Below are 11999 nucleotides of genomic sequence, written 5' to 3' on the forward strand. Positions count from 1 at the left end.
ACGCACGCACGCACGCACGCACGCACGCACGCACACACACACGTATATACACACACATACACCCCCCTCACACACACACACATATCGCACAACACGCGATTTTTTCTCTCTGTTAAATCCGTTTACATCTACCAGGTAAATATCTCTACTCCCCATCCTACTAGCAGGCACTACAGCTGCAGCGGGTGGTTGTAACTTGTCGTACGTCACAGCTACTGTGTACGCCTCTTTTTCTCTAATGGTAGAGTAGAGACATCTTGATACCCCTCCTTCCTTCCTTCCCCCCGCCTCTAATTGTGTTTGTCCATAAAGTGACCCAGTCGCGCAAGAGAGTCCCTGCTTTCTTGTTTTCCTCCGAATTACCAGCACGGAATAAAAAAGAGAGAGAGAAGAGGGAGAGATGGGGAGAGAGATATAGAGATTAAAAGAGAAAAGGATGGCGGAGGGAAATAGCGATTAAGAGACAGGGGCGACCGGGGGAGATGGGGAGACGGGGAGATAAAGGGAGAGGGGGAGAGAGGGAGATAGAGATTAAAAAAGACGGAGATAGGGAAGAGAGATTCAGATTAAGAGAGAGAGGAGAGAGAGGAGGAAGGAGAGAGATAGAAATTAAGAGAGAGAGACGGGGAGAGAGGGGGAGGGAGAGAAAGGCGGAGGGAGAGAGAGGGGGATGGATAGAGAGGGGAGGGAGAGAGAAGGGTGAGAAGGAAAGATAGATCGCCATCCAACACTGCGAATCAATTATATTCTAACCTCTTGTCAGATCAATAACGTGCTACCCGCCTCTCCCTACCCCTTTCAACTCATTTTTCCCTTTCAACCCATTCCCCAACACCTCCCCAATCCATCCTCAATCCCTCCCCAATCCCTCCCCAACCCTCCCCAACCCCTACCCAACCCTCCACTAACCCCTACCCAACCCCTCCCCTAACACCTCCGCTAATCCTTTCTCCAACCCCTCCCTCTAACCCTTCCAAACCCATCATCCAACAACTCCCCCAACCCCTCCCAATATAACTTAATTTAGTCTTTTTTATACACTTACATTAACAAGATACTAATAATGATTATTATAATCTATGCACAAACAACAAAAATATATAGGTAGGCCTACAGCTGTGTGTGCGGTAAAATTGTGTGTTGCACACGAGCATTTGAATGACATTTACAGGAAATTATTACTAATATTTATAGCCTATATATCATAGGCGGAGTAGAGAATCTTTGCCTATATAGGCGTTATAATTGGTAGTAAATACATTTCGTGTTTATTCACCATGCATCATTTTATTATTATTGAAACGTTTCAATTAATATGGCAATAAAATGACTGTGATGCTAATTCAATTAGTATGGGGACAACTGCATGCCCATCTACGTCGGCATATGCTAGCTACTAATTAAGCTAGGCCCTACGACGGCTCTGTACGCACGAGTTTATTGATTGTTTTTATCAATAATTAAAAATTAAACCTCGATCTCACTACCAGCGTTGTGGGGTGCTGACATGTTGTTTTATTTACACAGCATAACGACAATTTGATTGGTCGTTTTTGTTGACAATACTTCTGATTGGTCGTCACGGATTATTGAAAAGCGTTCAAGTTTTAGTTTCAACACAAATTTTGTTCTAAGTTACGGATATCAGTACAACTCTTCATTGTACATATATTGTTACAACTCTTCATCGTATCCACCTATAACCGGTAGAAAGCGGCTGGTTTTATACGACCGGACGTAAAAAGTTTGACATGTTATGATAGGTGACTGGTCGAAAAACATCAGATTTACGTCACGTAAAAGTGGTGTTTAGATGGGTACCTCGTTTCTTCGTAAATATAAAGTGCGCAAAGTCCAAAGATAAGGATTCTGTCTAGATAGATTGATACAAGATGGCAGCCTCCATTACCACTTTGCTTTAGAATTTTACAGATTCAGATTCAGATTCTTTATTTTAGCACATAACTAAGTTAACAATACAGTAAGTGTATGATAGTTATAACGTGAGATTACAAATAAAAAAGAATAGTGAACTTACAAACAAATGAGTGCTGTGGGGGTCGACTCGAAATCCTAGTGCTACTTTGACCCTCAGCCTCAGGCCTCACGAGTCACAGCACTCATTTGTTAGTAAGTTCACTATTCTTTTTTATTTGTAATTTCACGTTATACCGAAACGTACCCTGGTACTATCTAATATGCCGGACTGTACGGCGTACCTCGCCTACTCCACTAACGCAGTAACGAGTCTAGGGAGTCGCCTACGCCTACTCCCTAACCCTAGCTCTAGAACTATAGCCCTCCGCTCCTAGCTCTAAAGCTACCCTAACCCTAACCATATCAGATAGTTACCAGGGTACGTTCCGGTATACCGGACCGTAGCCAGGGTAAGTTCGGGCAGTACCCTGGGGGACATAGACCCTCTCAGCTATACTGACATACAGTGTTTGCCACTGAGCAGAAAAAGCTGTAGGCCTGCAGGGCCTATAGCTTTTAAAAGCTGCAGGCCCGCCAGCAAAGCTGTAGGCCCGCCAATTTTGAAGCAAATTACAGTAATAAAACAGCATATCATGTTCTTCCTTATGTTTATTAGTCATTATCAATGTTCATAATCATAATCTCTCTGTTTTTTCTTCCTCTCGTCGGATGACTGTTTATGCTTCGTTGCCGGGGCTCACAATTAAGGAAACGGCACATCGTTCTTATATGTAGCTCCTTGGTAACTACGACTTTCCACTTTGACAGCAGAGAGACAGACTGGTAGTCTGGTACACATCAGGGACTTCTATGGGGGTCTGGGGGCCAGAACATTTTTGAAAATTATAAGCTCTGAGATGCAATCTAGAGCCATTTCAGGGTACTCCAATAGCTTACAACTAGCAACACTTTTTAGTGGAAAAAGAAAAAATTAGTAAAATTTACCTACTGTAAAATTTTGATGGGCACTGGGGAATTCCGTCTGTGTTGAGTGTGTCCGAAGTAAATGTATTTTGTAGACATACAAGCTCTTACGTAGGGAAGCTTTTATTTAGCTACACCCTGTATAAATGTATATAGTTTTTCCAAACGTTAAAAACAATATGACACGGTTAAACCTGAGTGGTGCGACGAGGCTGTACTGCTGTTTGCATGACTAGTAAGTAATACGCCGTGCTTTGCAGCTACAGTGACTTAATTATGACATGTGTGTTAAAACTTGAGACAATTATTATTATTTACTGTATAATTCAACATGATATCATTATTATCTAAATCTTCTTAATATTATTTTAAAACAGTGTACTGCTCGTTTGTAATAACGACCAGTGATACTTTATTGTTTACATCCAAACGTGAAATGCGCGGGGATGTGAAAATTACTCCATAACCTAGCGCACGTGAACAGTGAGCTCAGTGAACGTTCACTACAACTGGCCAAAAGTAAGCTCCACCCACTTCTTATCGATTTTTGGTATGCCAACGCTGCTACTGGATGCAGGAACCTGTGCTAACCTGTGAGTCCGAACATCCCACGCACGTTTCTTGAATGCCAACTAAAGTTGATTACAGTGGGCGAACGCATTGTATACATGTATGTCACAGTTTATCACGGATTCGTTTTTAAATAAATACCCCTGGAAGTTAATATGCATGAACAGATTTCTACAGGTAACAGTTTCTACAGGTAACAGTTTCTCAGTGTTTCGAATTTTCGGTGATCAAATAGCTGTAGGATCAGCGGGCCTGTTGTATCAAGAAGCTGTAGGCCCGGCATCGAAACTGTCGGCGGCGGGCCGACGGGCCGACGTGAATTTCGAACACTGCCGACATACCCGGTATACATTAGCCCGACCATGCAGGCTGTGTGAGTAACGTCAATATACACAGCCTGACAGTGACATCCATCCATTGGATAATCTTGTACCTCTACAAAAACTGCCGAACAATTACGTATATCTCAAATAAAATAATCACGCGTCTAAGCATTTCTGCCTTGTTTTGTATCAAGTATAACCTTCACCTTATAGTATTCCAGCATTGTTATTAAAACTAATACCTCAGTTCACTGTGCACAGTGTAAATTTTAAGAGCCAAACCTAAATTTCACTTTAACCGCCAACCGCCATGTTTCCACTGCGCATGCGTTTCGATTGGAATGCGGAAAACCCGAAACGACATAACATACCATAGCGTACGCCAACTCGCGTTGGCGCGAGCATAAATAAGCATCATATACTCGTATATATAAATATTAAAACGTTGAAAACCAGGAAACATCAATCTACAACAACTTAATAATTATTATTGCGAACATATGTACATGCCTTGTGTTTAGGCCTACGCACTGTGAAAATCAGGTCCATTGCCGATTTTAGTCGCACCGAACATGGCGGACACGGCGGTTGTCTGGTTGTTTTCATCCAATTCATCTCAGAAAATACGGCATAACTCGATAAATAAGTAGCGCCCAGCAGCGTCAGTTATCGCGAGCAAACAAGAGGTTTATAGATTTGTTTGAGCTATTACATGTGACGCTAGCTGTGGCGATGTTTGGATACCGAGCCAACTACAAGTTTTTATGGGCAAGAATTTGAAATGGTCTTCTAACCCTAGCAAAGGCCGTTTCTTGGAGCTAACATATACATATAATATTGAAATCGCGGATCAATGCGAATCTATCAATTTGATCCACTTCTCTCTCCGTCTTCATTATAGTCCCTAGGACCTTTGAAGACTAATGTGGATGAGGTTATAGGTCTAGAACTATAGCCCTTCTGAGCTTCTCTCTGCGACAAGTCAGTAAGTCTGTGTGAGTAACGATTATCTGTTAAACATTACTATTACAACCATTATTACTCTATAGTCTATGCCTAGCTCTAGAACTATAGCCCTTCACCCTGCCACAGGCAGCGCTCTACCCGTGGCCGAGCGAAGGGCTATTGTTCTAGAGTTAGTACTAGTACTACTACTAGATTATAGATGAACTTTGAAGACGTCATCAGAATTCATAACCCGTAAATTTCTATGAATAAATGTCGTATGAACTATTAACGTCACCTAGCGAGTGCGCGGTGCATTGATAGAGACACTTTATATTATTATACAGAGCATGAAATTCTGATTTTTTTGCACCGGATCAGAGGGCTGGTAACAGTAATTTTTACCAGCCTTCACCATAATGTACCAGCCCTCATAAATTTGTTTGTAAAATCAATGTCATGTTTCACGCTTGCATTCTCGATTTCAAATTTGTAAAATGTTGATAAAATTATGGCGTGATATCCTTCAGGTAAAACAGCTATTAATGTGTAGGCTATTTGCTATAAATAATGTAGGCTATAAATAAAAATGTAGGTACTCGCTAACATGGCTGAAACCATGCATGCACCGGCTCGGAGGGTCGGTGTTTTGCCATTGTTACCGGCCCTCAAAATAATTTGCTGGCATATGGCAGTGGGCTCGTGTTAATTTCGCACCCTGTTATATATTATAATATAAGACACTTTCAGTCTTTCATATGATCCACTAGCGCGACCTAGCGAGTGCGTTGTGTATTCATAGAGACATTCTATAACACTGTATAGCTATATTAAGCTTGCACGCATGTGTCAGTTTACAGCGAACCATAGTGATACATACAAAAACTATTGATCCGTGTGTAAAAAATATTGTCAAATGTAGCAGAAATGTGTGTAATCATTATGAATCTTTTTTCCACTGCAGGTGTCCTTCCTTCAGATGAGATTTCACAGCGATATTGTGTGGAAATATACGGTACAGAACAATACGGGTCGAGCAACGATAACAAATTTTGTTTGCATCTCACGCCGCCACCAACTTTTTCTCCTTAGTTTGCGGACATGTTTAGGGTTTGTTTACACTCGTACTCTTATATAATCCTAACCCTAATTACGCTGATAATGTAAATATTATAACCCTAAGCCTAATCCTGACTCTAGCTCTAACCCTAAACCTAACCTTGATACCTTTATAATGTAAATATTCACAACAAATAAACCGTGCAGGTAGTTTTCGCTTGTAAAAATGTTAGAATATTGAGCACATGAACTACTAACCACTACTCGCCGCCTAGCGAGTGTGCGGTGTATTTATAGAGATATACCATATTATTATATAATATATTTTACTGGCACTTTGAGTCTGTGTTTGCAGGTGCTACGCGTTCCACTGATGTGTGCGTGAGTTTCCACTGAACCATGTCTGCAAGAGCTATTGATCCGTGTGTTCAGTGGCAAAAAACCATTTCCGAATGCAGCAACATACATGTGATGATTACGTAAGGTTTTTTTCACTGCACGTGTCTTTTCTTCAGGTATGATCTCACAGCAGAGAAATCGCGTCACTACTGATGGATGCCGAAGATAGATTCTGGAAGGCGTACTAGAATATTTGTAAAAGGGAAATTAACAAATGGCTAGGTTTCGGCTTGTGATCATTTATAACATTTACGATACACTGACACGTTACAAAACACGCGTGCACGCACGGACGCACATGTAGCTGGATAGCATTCCATGCAGCATCCCTGCCATCATGGCTACCAACAGTAGGCGATACGGCAATAGGCTGCACGACAGGTAGCCACCAGGAGGTTCTTTGCAGGTACTAATGTGTGTACTATCAATCATTTTAATAGTGCTACTGGTTGGTTAAGCCCGCCGCACACGCTGTGGAACGCGCTGCGCCATGGTCGGTTAACACTCGCCCCATGTGTTCACGGATGCAAGCAGTTATACAGTAAAACCACCTACATAGAATGGGTTACCTTTGTATGAAGGCCACCTTTGTCCTTTTCCGCAATCGGAAATGCCTTCTCTGGTAGCAATTGCTTGGGTGAGACAGTTAGTTTCTAACGCGCTGTGTTTGCTCGCGCGTCTAGGATGTGCAAATGGAGCTCTACCTGGAGGAACTCGGGGACAGGGTGGAGGAGGCGGACGCGCAATGCCATACCGACCCATTCCTCGACCGTCCCGCCTCCCCGCTGTTCATCCCCCCAAAGACGGGAGTCAACGCCGTGACACAGATCTAGACGGTGACGTGAGTGCAGCGCGAGCATGTGCGAACGGATGCAGACGCAGCGATTGTTCGCCGGAAGGCGTGGGGGAGTTAGGGGAGAGGTAGGTGGAAGTGTTGGTGGAGGGGTAGGAAGAGGGTGGGATGTTGTGTGAGAGTGGTGGTGGCGGTTAGGGTTGATGGATTCAGTTCATCATTAGAGAATCGTTGGTCGCGTTGATATTAAGTAGGTAGATATAGAATAGTGGGTGTATCAATCATAAACAACAATACAACGTTAGGAACGCAAACGGAGTAAATGGCAAAGAGAGCTAACAGAAATAGAGATTCATAGAATGCAAATAAAGTAGTAACCAGGATAGTAAATAGTGTAGGTGAGATAGACAGGGAGGGGAGGGTGATGCTTGATTTGATTTCGTGTAGGTGGGGGGGGGACTGCGTACTGCTACGGTTAGCAGTTGTACTGGTATAAGCGCTAATGCGGCAAGGCATTGTTACACGTGTAAATATTCCCCGATTGGTTTTTCCGTGAGAGAGAAGACGAGCGAAAAACACGCGACAACTCGCTGTCGAAAGAGCGATCACTTTGTTGGGAAGCTACTGTGCCCCCCCCCTCCACTCACGCCGTTTCGCAACGAATCCTAGACAGAGGAAAATCTCTACTACTACTACTATCTCTACTTCTATTTCTACTGTCGTCTAAATATGAGCGGTGCGGACTTTTCGCTTCGTGCGATCTTGTAAGCACTGCGCATGCGCAAACGCCCCGACAACTGACGGGTGTTGGTGTCTTTCATCGCGTGAAGATGAAAATGAGGTTAAATTATCCGCGGTCACAATATGAATCGGATCTGGTGCAAGTAATAGGAATTCTACCCCCCTTGTTAGTAGGAATTACGATGGATATAAAGCGTGTTGCCGCCTCTTACAGGGGAGGAGGTAAGTTCATTTACTGCGTGGGTATTGGGATGTGGGGCTATATATTTTGTTACAGTGATAAGAACAGGAGAACATAAGTCCTTTCTCAGCATGAATAGTTAATGATTCAAAATATTGTCATGTCTAGCTATAGCTATGTCTATATGCTCTAACTGGAATATAGTGGGAGGAGGTAGCTCAATTGATAGTGGTGCTATATATTCGGTTGCGGTGATAGGAACATACATCACCCCTTAACTCCAATTAAATAATTAATTATTGAAATTATTGCCCAGTCTAGCAAGCTATGTGTATGTTTTAATCGGAATATAGGGGAAAAGTTGATTTATTGGATGGACATTGGAAGTGGTGCTATATATTCTGTTATAGTGATAGGAACATAACTCACACCACCCAGACTCCAATTAAATAATTAATGATTTAAATTATTGCCTAGTCTAGCAAGGTATGTCTAAGCTCTAATCGGGACAAGAAAGGTAGTTTCATTAATTGGGTGGGCATTGAAAATGGTGCTATATATTTTCTTATAGTGAAAGGAACATACCTCACTCCTCCTCCTCTTCCTCCTCCTCTTCTTCCTCCTCCTCCTCCTCCTCCTCCTTCTCCGCCTCCTCCTTCTCCTCCTCCTCCTTCTCTTCCTCCTCCTCACCCTCCTCCTCCATCTCCTCCTCCTCTTCCTCCTCCTCTTTCTCTTCTTGTTCCTTCTCCTCCTCCTCCATTTAGTTTTGTATCGATGGGGGCAAGGCAAGCATTGCCCTCAGGTTTAGTCGAAACTTTCTATTGCACCACAGCAGGTCAGAGCTTCACCTCAGCAAAGATCTACTTCGGATGAGGGCATCATTGTCATCGAGGCAAATTACTTCTAATTGAGACTTTTTACATAAGACTGGTCAGTGAACGTATATGACACTGAATGCTTGGAAAGTGCCCGGGGTTAAATCGGGTGATGCAGTCGCGGCGGGGCATGGTTTCGGATTCTGTCTAAAGAAGTTCGCGGTGCTCGTGTGAGAAGATGAGGGAGCCTACGGCACTCGAGTTTAAGCCGAAAGAAAAATGCAGTGTGAGATGCATTCTGGGGCTCATTGTCAGGAACTTAGGTCTTCTCGTTACATTAATCTCGACGTTAACTTTTTAACGTACAAAAAACTTCGTAACTTCACCACGTTTCCATCAACAGTCTACGGTAACAAAGTTGACGTTCAGGATATAATGTAGAGATCGATCCTGTTTCCGACAATGGGCCACCCGATCTCCACCTGATCCCAGCTGGCACCTGCTGCGATGGGAATTTGATTGTTGGTGTGAAACATATTCTGATTCTTCAGCCTTCTCTTTCTCTCTCTTGCCGGCAGCTGTTCGACTTTGACTTGGAGGGGACGCTGATACTGGAGGTACTGGTGGGGAAGACCCTGGAGCAGGCGTTGCTGCAGGTGATAGAGGAAAAGGAACTGGCGGCAATGGGCGCAGCAGAAGGCCTTTCTAGAGCTGTGCAATGCCAAGCTCGTCGAGATGCGGAGACTGGAGGACAGGAGGGAGAAGAAGGTAAAGTGGGAGAGAGAGGAGAAGTGGAGATGACACAGAGGCAAAGATATGGGAGAAGAAAGAGGATAAGGGGGAAGAGAGGATAAGGAGAGGTGACACAAAGGGGAGATGGTAAAGGGGAAAGAGGATAAGGACAAGCGAGATAGGGAGCAAAAGGTAAGATGTCAGAGAGGGGAAGGAGAGGCGACACAGGGAGGAGAAGGTAAGGGCAAGTGTGAGGGGAAGGAGACATGACACAGGGAGGAGAAAGGCACACCTTTGAGCTATATGTTTGCGACTTCAACTTGATATTTTAGGATATTTATATTACAACCATAAATTTAACGACGAATGACTGCAGTCACAATGGTCTTCTTCGTGCTTTCGGTTTTTTACTCAATCAGGCTGAATAACGGTTGATGTGTGTTTGTGTGGCGGACAGGTGTGGCAAATGCAGCAGCAGAAGGAGGTACTGGAGTTGGAAGCCGACACATCTCAGAGGGTGGCTACGTGTGCCTTCGCTCGGGGATATCTTTCAGACCTAGTGCACTCTGTCTTCTTCTGTTTGACCGACAGCAGCTATTTCTAAAAACCCATGTACTGTAAGTACCATCTCACATGTACGCACGCACAATGCACACGCATGCATTCGCTCTTCTGCCTTTGCACGGAACATCACATCCGCGATAGATTAATTTTACGATATCATCACTACATCAGATCAATTGCATCGTAAGGATACGCCACTCACTCGCTACGCTCACTACATCATAAACTAGTTGATGTGTATTTGATGTAATATTATTTGATTCCCTTAGTTATGCAGTTGCCATTACGGATGTCCCATTTGAGTAAGGAAAGCGAAGAAAGAAAGGAGGAATCCAGAACTTCGCTAATGTGCTTTGTTTTCGTGCTTTTCAGCAATCATACGGGATGTCTTAAAGGCCAGGAAGAGAGAATTTGAGAAGCTGGAGGCTGCTAATCTCGTTGATGGACTGTAGATGCCAACACTGTTGTGCAACTGTAAATACATATGGGAGTTGTGTGGAGTGCTGATGGGTGAATGCCTTGTAAACCTGTGATTGAGCTTGAAAATACAAGTGTCTCTTCCTTTTTTTATAGTGAAATCGAATAATGATGTCAAGGTGTTGTAAAACGAGAAGTTATCTTACGTATTCAAAGAGTAAACCAAATAGATGGTTTATCTGGTTATTCCGTCTGCCGACAACCCTGGTTGGCAGTTATAATTTGTCTACTAGTAACCCTCTACCCATGGAAATATTACTACCCAATAGAATTGATAATCTACCCACATTCCATTCCATGTAATGTCTAGATCACATCTATCCTAGAAAAAGACTAGAACATGTAGAAGTAGGGTTTATATTACTGTAAACAAGCTAGACAGCTTTCTTACACACTTATGACTAAGCTTCACTAGGCTGTGTTACTTTCATGTAAACTGCTATTACTACTGTCATTCGCAATATATACAGTTACTATATAGTGCAACGACATTTTATTTCGTCTTCAAAAAACCTGCTACATCACTAGATAAATGTAGTATTGCGTGGCATGCACCATGCAGCAAGTTTCATTTTATTATTTTTCCTTCATCTGTCTTATTATTTAGAATTTGCCAGTGTGCGCCATGGTTTTAAAATGCGTTTTAAAACTGGTGCATTGTATGTTTACTTACTTACATTACTTAATACACTGCAGACGTGTTCTCTACACATGAGGTTAAGCTGGTCACTTATGAGCAACCATAGTGAGAAAACTACGCACCTATTACCAGGAATGAATAATGACAGACTGTCATTATTCGCTCCTGCTATTACTACACGCATTCTGACAGATTAAGCTGAGCTTAAGGTGACACGTGACTTCATTTCCATCACCCTGTGCAGTGTGCACAAAGTTCTTTGAGTTCATGTTGTTATTTTACAATATATAGAAAGTTAGAATATTTGACTGCCACATGAAGTAGACCTCTCATTTGTCAAACAATATCTTTTTCGTAAATGCTATCATATCAGAATGAAATGACAGTGTCAGTGTCTGGTTTAAGATGTGTTATATATTTTCTAGGTACTGTACTAGCTAAAAAATAAAACATTGTTACTAAATCTTGGGACTTGCTCAATAAATTATTCTACTGTCAGTTAGAGTTGGTGGAAGCAGGATGTGTGAGAGAGGAGAGGGAGTGGTAGAAAGAGAGAGAGAGAGAGGAAGTCAGAGAAGATGAGGGGAGAGGTTGGATCTGGTTTAAGATTATTTGCTAGGTACTATACTAGCTGAAAAATAAAACATTGTTACTAAATCTTGGTACTTTCTCAATAAATTATTCTACCGTGTCAGTTAGAGTTGGTGGAAGCAGGATGTGTGAGAGAGGAGAGGGAGTGATAGAAAGAGGGAATAGAAGGAGAGGAAGCCAGAGAGGAAGGCAGACAGGAGGAGAGAGGAAGGCAGAGAGGAGGACAGAGGAAGCCAGAGAGGAGGACAGAGGAAGCCAGAGAGGAGGA

General features: G+C 42.8%; 1 protein-coding gene and 3 long non-coding RNA genes across 6 annotated transcripts in view; 3 read left to right on the forward strand and 1 right to left on the reverse strand.

Annotated features, from left to right (window-relative positions):
- Positions 1–11999, reverse strand: part of LOC106815716 (neuroligin-1-like) — a 23757-nt gene that overhangs the window by 5094 nt on the left and 6664 nt on the right. The gene's annotated exons all lie outside the window — the stretch shown is intronic.
- On the forward strand, positions 1883–6373 carry LOC106815719. The gene is made up of 3 exons (XR_001394783.1): positions 1883–1981; positions 5704–5754; positions 6314–6373. It is a non-coding gene; the product is annotated as an uncharacterized LOC106815719 (long non-coding RNA).
- LOC106815717 lies at positions 6384–9482 on the forward strand. The gene is made up of 3 exons (XR_001394779.1): positions 6384–6603; positions 6881–7038; positions 9306–9482. It is a non-coding gene; the product is annotated as an uncharacterized LOC106815717 (long non-coding RNA).
- LOC106815718 lies at positions 9483–11374 on the forward strand. Of its 3 annotated transcripts, none has more exons than XR_001394780.1 (3): positions 9483–9495; positions 9917–10076; positions 10396–11374. It is a non-coding gene; the product is annotated as an uncharacterized LOC106815718 (long non-coding RNA). The 3 variants fall into 3 exon arrangements; XR_001394781.1 differs by lacking the exon at positions 9483–9495 and adding an exon at positions 9573–9651; XR_001394782.1 differs by lacking the exon at positions 9483–9495 and adding an exon at positions 9670–9697.

This window comes from Priapulus caudatus, unplaced genomic scaffold (assembly GCF_000485595.1).
Source record: "Priapulus caudatus unplaced genomic scaffold, Priapulus_caudatus-5.0.1 Scaffold1183, whole genome shotgun sequence".
Taxonomy (NCBI): domain Eukaryota; kingdom Metazoa; phylum Priapulida; class Priapulimorpha; order Priapulimorphida; family Priapulidae; genus Priapulus; species Priapulus caudatus.